Raw genomic sequence first — 7971 nt, 5'->3', positions numbered from 1 at the left:
ATACCTTAAAATACTCACATCTTCATTCTCCAGGAAGGGAAGGTTTTTGCAGGAGTATCTTTTCCTCTCTTGAGGAGTTCCACCTTGGGGGAAGAGAATAGACTAATCTGATTGGAGTGAGTGAAAATGGAGACTGATGGGAATGCAGACATGACCAGGGGCAAGTCCACTGCATGGGCTTTGGGCTGTATGGGTCTTGCTTTTCTAACCTTTTCTTGTAGAACTGATTTATTGTTCCTTGTCTGTTTTGGTCTTGGTTCTTAACCTTTTTGGATTGGTTAGGAACTTAAAGGAGAGAAAGGATGAAGATCAGATTCTCCTTAGTCCTTGAAGCATTATTTTTCATTTTGCATCTGTACTCACTTGGTGTTCAGTGAATGTGGAATGGGTGGACAAAGAGACAGACTTGGAGAAGTTAACTATCCTGTGAGTTCCTACTAAGAGATGCAAGTACTGCAGGGCTATGAGGCTGAATTTAAATCCCAATGGCATCCTCTGTGATTCACCTGTGGGGGCTGCCAAAGGCTCCAGAGAGCATCTCTATCTGCCGCTGATACCTTAAGTGCCATTGGGATTTTGGAGCAAGGTCTAAAATGTCAACTGCATACAACTGCCCTTCCTTTGAGAAACTGCTCTTGGCCTGCCCCTAGGCCTTAGTGAAAACTTGAATGCTCTACCAAGGACTTCCAAGTTGCCATGTGACCTGACCTGCCCATCCTGAACTGGGTACTACCTCTTCCATGAAACCACAAATGTGAATATGCACAGTAGCAATCCTTCATCAAATACAGGTGGTGAGGAGAAGTGGGGTCATTGCTGTGACTAACCTGACCATGTGGTTCAGAAGCCTTTGCAACTGGTTTGTGGGAGGAGTTTGGAAAAATATTTGATGATACAGGCTGGAAAAACGCTCAAATGTTGTGAGCATAGCTTAATGGGTGATTCTGGTGGAAGGTCAGAAGACCAGAATGCCAATAGTAATGTGGACAGCAACGACTGCTTCTGACCAGGACTTATTGGGAATTAGATTAGAGGCCATTCATATTGCGTTCTGACAAAGAACTTGTCTGTACTTTGCCCATGTCTGCAGTTGAATTTAAAGATGATGGACTAACTAGTTTGGTGAAGAAAATTTCAAGGCAGAACAGCAATCAAATTGTGGCATAGGTATTGCTGCTGGCTTTTAGCCAGGTTTACTGTGACAGTGGGAAGCAGAGGCAGAGAAGAAAGATTTTAAAAGCTTACAGCTTGGCCAGAAAAGCACATGTAAAATTGGGACCAAGGAAAATATGATTCAGAAGAGATTACCTTCGCTAAAGAAAAGCTAAGTATTTTGTTCAGAGATAATAGAAAAGATGCCTTGAGGGATTTTAGGAATCAGCAAGACAATACTCTTTGCAGGCTCCGAGGTGTGAAAATGAAAACTCGTTTGAGAAGAGACCTTGGGGCACCCTGCTTACACAGGGGTGGGGTGTCCAGGAAGTTGTTTCACCAGAGGCAAGTGCCATTCTTCTAAAGCAGGTGCTTGGATTGCTGCTGCATTGCTTAAGGACATTGGATTCCTGCTCCTTCACTCTTCCAAAGTGGACTCTGACCAGTGATTCTCCAGGTATTTTCCAGGCCTTTGGTCTCAGACTGGGGTTGCACCATTGGTCCTTCTGAGGTTACAGATTTTTGGACTGAGCAGCTACGGTTCCTCCAGCTCTCCAGTCTGCAGACGGCCATTGTGGGACTCTCTGACTTCTGATCCTGTAAGCTAACCTAGTAAATCCCTTTTATAATTATTCATACAGATAGACAGATATCAATAGATGTATGTATTGATACCTGTCCTCTGTCTATCTGTCTGTCTATCTCCTGTTCTATTCCTGTAGAGAATCCTGACTAATAGAGATATACCAATATATCAACAGGGAGGGTTCCCTGGGATGTGGGTGGTTACATTTATACAAATGAGTTGAAGCCTCAGCACTGGTTGCTGCCTTCTCTGAGAAGTTTGGTTCATTTCTTCATCATTGAGTTAATTATTTGTCCTAATTAATTTATTATCTATATTGCCTGTTGGATATAACTAACGAAAGGGAGACCGTGTTTATTTTGTAAAACTCGGCATCCCACTGTCGAGTTTCTGGTGATCTAGCCAGTGGCTGAAGCGTACCAGCGACCACAAGTGCCAACTCACAGACTGACTCCCCCTTCCTCTCCTTTACTCCTGGGTCTGTGGGGACGAGGGTAATACGTGGTGCCTGCCACGTGCCAGGCTCCATTCTTACTCCTCACGTCATTTATTTCCTCTTCATAACTGCACAAGGCGGGCGCTGTCATTCCTCATTTTGCAGGTGAGAAAACTGTAAGGAATAGCCAGATGCCCAGCAGCACACGACAAATGGCTTTTTCAGTTTGTTTTTTGTCACTGTGACCAAAATACCTGACAGGAACAACTTACAGGACGGGAAGTTACTTGGGGGCTCTTGGTTTCAGAGATCTCAGTGCACAGACAGCTGGGCCCAAGGTGAGCAGCACATCATGTGGAAGGGCCCAGTGGAGGGAAGCTGCTCAGCTCACCGTGGGGTCAGGAAGCAGGAGGAAGGAGAAGGGGCTGTAGGGCAGATGCCCCCTTCCAGGGCACACCCCCAATGACCCACCTCCTCCGCCATGTTCCACCTGCCTACAGCTGCCACCCAGTCAGTCCATTCAAGCTAGGATGGACTGATTGGGTTATGGTGCTCACAATCCAAACATTCTACCTCTAAATAGTCCTGCATCAACACAGGAGCTTTTAGGGGCCACCTCACATCCAAAATACAACAGTGGCAGAGCCAGGACCCCCTCCTGGAGGGACAACTCCAATCTCTTTACCACCTTTTGCAGAGTTTGCACTTGGAAATTTCCTTTGGACTAAAGAAATGCTGATCCGCTCTAACTCTGGATGTTAAAAAACAGACGGCGAACTACACCAGCAGTTTCTGATCCAGGCACAGCCGACGCTCCATGACAGCAGGGGTGACGGATGCTCCCTCCCCTCCCCTTCCCCATTTTCTTTGCCTCTGTGGCCCTCAGCTTCTGGGAAATGAGATTTTACGTAGCTTTTCTGCCCTGTAAAATGCTCTAAGCAACTGGATCCTATGTGTAGAAGGTGAACCTCCTCTTGAGTGTTCACTGAAGTTTTAACTATGAGGCAGGAGAGGAATGCGGTCTGGGAGGCTGCCTTTTCTGTTGTCTCCCTCACCCCACCCTGACTCCAAAGGGGCTTTACATGCCTCCTCCCTCTGTCCCATTGCCCCGTTGCCTTCTGGTCCCACAGCTCAAGCATCACTGACGGGGAAAGCCTTTCCTGGTCCTCTAAGTCAGATCCTATACGCCAAGCTTTCATAGAACTTTCCAGAACGGCAGTTTTACCATTGCTCCTGTGGCTGTGGCCTGCCGGCCCCCATCAGCCTGTGAGCTGCAGGAGCTGGGAGCAGTGCTCCTTGCCTGTTTGTCCCCAGCTCACCCTGGTCTCTCCAGCACAAGGCACAGTGCCTGTAGTAGGGGCCGTATGATGAAGTCTGAATGGGCAGAGTGCCCTGGAGGGGGAAAGAGCTTGTAGTCCTCCTTGGGCGGGTGGGGTCGGCTTGACCTTGAATCATATCTTCGCTGATGCTCTGCGAGCTTCAGACCCCAGTCAAGCTCCTCTTGTCATCTTTGTGCCCTAGGATTGCAGCAGAGTGATTCAAGAGACTGGACCCAGTGTGGCCCAGAAACATGGTGCTTTGGGCCAAAGGAGGCTGCGATTGAGTGGACTTCAGCTCAGCCCTGCATGTGGCCTGGACATTGCATTTGAAGTGACTTAGGAGTGAGCCCAGGGCCCTCTGCTTTAGTAAAACAGCATGGACATCAGCATTGGTAATCATCATGCTGAATTCTTTTATCCCTCTAACTCAAGCGTCCTCCTAACACATTTCCCCATGTCCCTTTAATGGTCCAAAGCTCATATCCACCTCTAAAAAGCACAGACAAGCCTCCTTGGGATGTGCAGGTTGCCCAGAAGGGCTAACAATTTGGTGCTTCTTTGAACAGATATTCATTGCATCTGTTAAGGAGGAATGGATTTTTGCTTAGCTGGGTGCTGTGGCGCATGCCTGTAATCCCAGTGTTCAAAGCCACCCTCAGCAATAGCGAGGTGCTAAGCAACTCAGTGAGATCCTGTCTCTAAGTAAAATACAAAATAGAGCTGGGGATGTGGCTCAGTGGTTAGGTGGTGTCCCCGAGTTCAATTCTTAGTTCACCCCTAACCAAAAAAAGAATTTCATGTAGAATGCTTAAAAAAAAAAAAAAAAAAAAAAAAGCCAAAAGCAAATGTATTTCTACAGCAGAAACAGACCCAGCGTGCGGAAGGTACTTTTGTGCCTTCTTTGCAGGGTCTGCTCTGTGTTCAGTTTTCTATCTGACTCTCCAAACAGATTTCCTGGGAGACGGTGAAGGGGCTGATGGTTTAGGAACTCCAGGGCTGGGACACGGTGGAGGGGCTTGGATGGGAACCAGCATATCGCTGCTGGTGGTGGAGGCTCTTAGCTGCAAGGTACAAAAGGAGAAACTCAGAGGAGAAGTTTTAAAATGTCCACTTGGTGGAGCTGTGAGTTTAGGTGTTGCGATTTCCAGAGATGCTGCCTCTGTCCTCCCCTTCCTCTGACTTTAGTTGGTCATCAAAGAAATCATCTAGGCAGCTTACTGAAAACGGATCCTAGAATACTCCCCAATTCTGATTCAGGGGTTGTGAGGTGGAGCCAGGTATCTGTTGCTTTATAACAAATCCCTTAGTGGCTTAGAAGGACACTACTTACCTTTCATAGTCCCAGGAGGACAGGAGTTTGGGAGTAGTTTATGTAGGGTTGTTTTTGTGTTCTGTTGCTATCACTGAATACCACAAACTGGGTAATTTATTAAGAATTAAAGGTTTGTTTACTTCAGAGTACTGGAGACTGGGAAGTCAAATAGCATGGTGCTGTCATCTGCTCAGCATCTGTGAGAACCTTCCTGCTGCTGATGACATGGCCCAGGGCATCCCGTGGTGACAGCGAGCAAATAGCTAGCTTGGACTTCTCTTCCTCCTCTTTCTTACAAAGCCACTAATGCCACAAGAGTGGGCCTACCCTCATGACCTCATGGAATCCTAATTACCTCCCAATTCATTATTAGATGAATATGGGGATTAAATTTCCAGTGCACAAACTTTTGGGGGCTGCGTCCAAATCATCGCAGGGGGTTCTAGTTAGAGTCCCCCCTGAGCTTGCTCTTGGATGTCAGCTGGGCTGTGCTCATCTGAGGTCTTGACCGGGGCTGGAGCACCCACCTCTGAGGGTGCTGGCCAGTTGGCTCCAGGAGCAGGCTAGGGCAGAAGGACATGCTGGCCTGGCTCAGGTACACTCAGACACACGGCTGGCCTTTAAACTTGCAGGATGTACTCCTGTTGGGTCCTCTGACAGCAGCAGCCTGGAAGCACACAGTCTTCCCCTCCAGGAGGGGTCACCCTCCGTCCCCAGGCTTCACTGGTCCCCTTCTCTGCTGGGCCACTTGTCTTTCCAGGGAGAGTCTCTTTCAAGATGGCTGGAGGTGGCTCCTTCCCACACATGGCCACAGCTGGGCTACGGGCAAACATGAGCATTTGTCTCCTCCTTCTCTCCCGCTAAGGTCAGAGGAAGGAGAAATGCCAGCAGCCCCACCGCTCCCTCCAGGGACCTGGTCCTTCTGACTTCTCGGTCTCCCTGTTGGAGACTGGAGTTCAGGGAGCTGACCGTGACGTCCCAGCCTCTCTCCCCTCCCCACGCCCTCCTTCTCTTCTTGCTCATGCTGTGAGTGGAAACTTCGGGTGCTTACCGAGCCACATCCTAATCCCTTTTTATTTTTTATTTTGTGACAGGGTCTCTAAGTTACCCCAGGCTGACCTTGAACTCAAGATCCTCAGCTCTCTCAGCCTCCCAAGAAGCTGGGATTACAGGTGCCACCACCTTGGGTGGCTTCCCCGTCTCTTGATGGGCCCTGTGCAATGACCGTGGGGACTGGGTACCTATTCTGTTCTCAGCCTTTGGGCTTCAACGGAGAACCTGACACACCAAGTGCCTTTCCGGATCCTGTTCCTCCTCTGTGCTCCCTCGGACCCTGAGAGCTTTCCATTTGGTTACCCAGAGCTAAGCTGGACACACGGGTCAGCGCTCATGATCTGCCCTAAGGGCCACTTCTCCTTCCTTTTCTGTCTTGGTCTGAGGCACTTGGGGCAGAAACCAAGGATCTCCCTGGACCACCCTACTCCCCCTCCCTGCTCCTGCTCCATCCAGCCCCTCCCCAAGCCCTAGGGGCCTCTCCTGCCTGTTCCTGGAGCCTGCCTTCCCTTCCACGCTGCCCTCTACTCTCCCGCAGCCCCTCTCTGCCTGCTGTGGTTCAGATGTCGAATGTCCCCACCCTGCATGCTAAATGCCTGGTCCCCGCGTGGCACTCTTGGGAGGTGGTGGAACTTGTAAGAGCCTAGTGGGAAGTCCTTAGGTCCTTGGGGACCTTCTCTTGGAGTACTTCTCATGCAGTTCCTTGAACCTCATGAGATGGTTGGAATAAAGCAGCCAGCCTGCCTTGCCCCTCTGCCCTGCCTGTTCTCTCCCTCTCTGCTCCTGTTGGAGATGTGACTGCTCCTACATGTGCCATGGTATGTCACCATCTGCCACTCTCAATAGAGGCCAAACCAATGAGGCCACCTAATTTTGGCCTTTGAATCTCTAAAACTGAGCTAAATAAATCTCTTCTTACTTTATAGGCAGCCTGCCTCAGGTGTCTCATTGTGGTGGCAGACGACGTCACCTCTGGTTTAGCTAACTAACTCCTCCTGTGCCTGGAAAGCCCTCTCCTCCAGGAACTTGATCGAATGAGATCCTGTCTGTCCAAAGCAGGGGCTCACTGTGCCCCTCACTCCTGGGCCACCCTTGGCCACCTCTGTGCCTGGCCTCACATCCTCTGCTCATGTTGAGTCCAGCCCCCACTCTGAGTAGGTGCCAGCTGACCGCTCTTCCCCAGGTGTCCCACCACCTCGTCTCTGCCCTGGTTTTGCCTGACATTGAGGCACAGGGAGGACACTAACCTAGGCACAGACTTGGCTGTTATGATTCTTTGTCTATATTTCTGTCTCTTCCACTTTACTACAAGCTCTTGAAAGCAGGGCCTGTGCCTTATTAGTTATTCAGGGAGTTTACAATAAATACTTGTTAAATAGATGGCTTGCAGGTAGAAAGAATATGATGTGTTTGCAGATTGCACTCACGGGCACTGGGGGTGTCTGACCTTCACAGAGTGCTTTATCATGTACCGTATCTCATTTACTCTACAACCTCCACAGGAGGTAGGTGCTATTATTACCCCCTTTTTTTACAGAAGAGGAACAAGCTGAGAGAGGCTCAGTGACTTACCAGATGGGTAGAGATGGGGTAAAAAGGTGGATCTGGATTTTGAACTCCCAGTGGTCTGATTCCCACGTGGGCTTCTTATCTACCTGATCACACGGAGGCTTGGGGCTTGTTTCTCTGTGAGGAGTCGTGGAGAGGGCGCTGGTTAGTGGGCAGAGGTCTAGAAGGACCTCTCTCTAGAGCTAGATGTGCATGTTCCACACCATGGGGCACCGTGGAATTCTGAGAGCACAGTCCCTATACAAGCAGCTGACAGCATTTCCACAAGGGGGCAGCCGTTGGCAGCAGATGAGGACTCGGGCTTCTGAAAACCAGCGTGGGAAACCGGGTTCAGTCTTCTCCCAGGGGGACCTCACCCGGCCCTCAGGGCAGATCTAGGATGAAGGTCACCCCACGGGAGCTGCAGTGCTGCCTGTGTGCCTTCCGGCCCCTTCCTCCCCGCCCCCCTCTTCACCTTCTTCCCTGGAGTGGAAACAGGGTCACGAACACAGCAGATGCTCCCAAGCACCAGGTGGGTGCTTCCAAATCATCACCTTGCAACGTC

Source organism: Marmota flaviventris, chromosome 7 (assembly GCF_047511675.1).
Source record: "Marmota flaviventris isolate mMarFla1 chromosome 7, mMarFla1.hap1, whole genome shotgun sequence".
Taxonomy (NCBI): Eukaryota; Metazoa; Chordata; class Mammalia; order Rodentia; family Sciuridae; genus Marmota; species Marmota flaviventris.
This window is presented reverse-complemented; position numbering follows the sequence as displayed.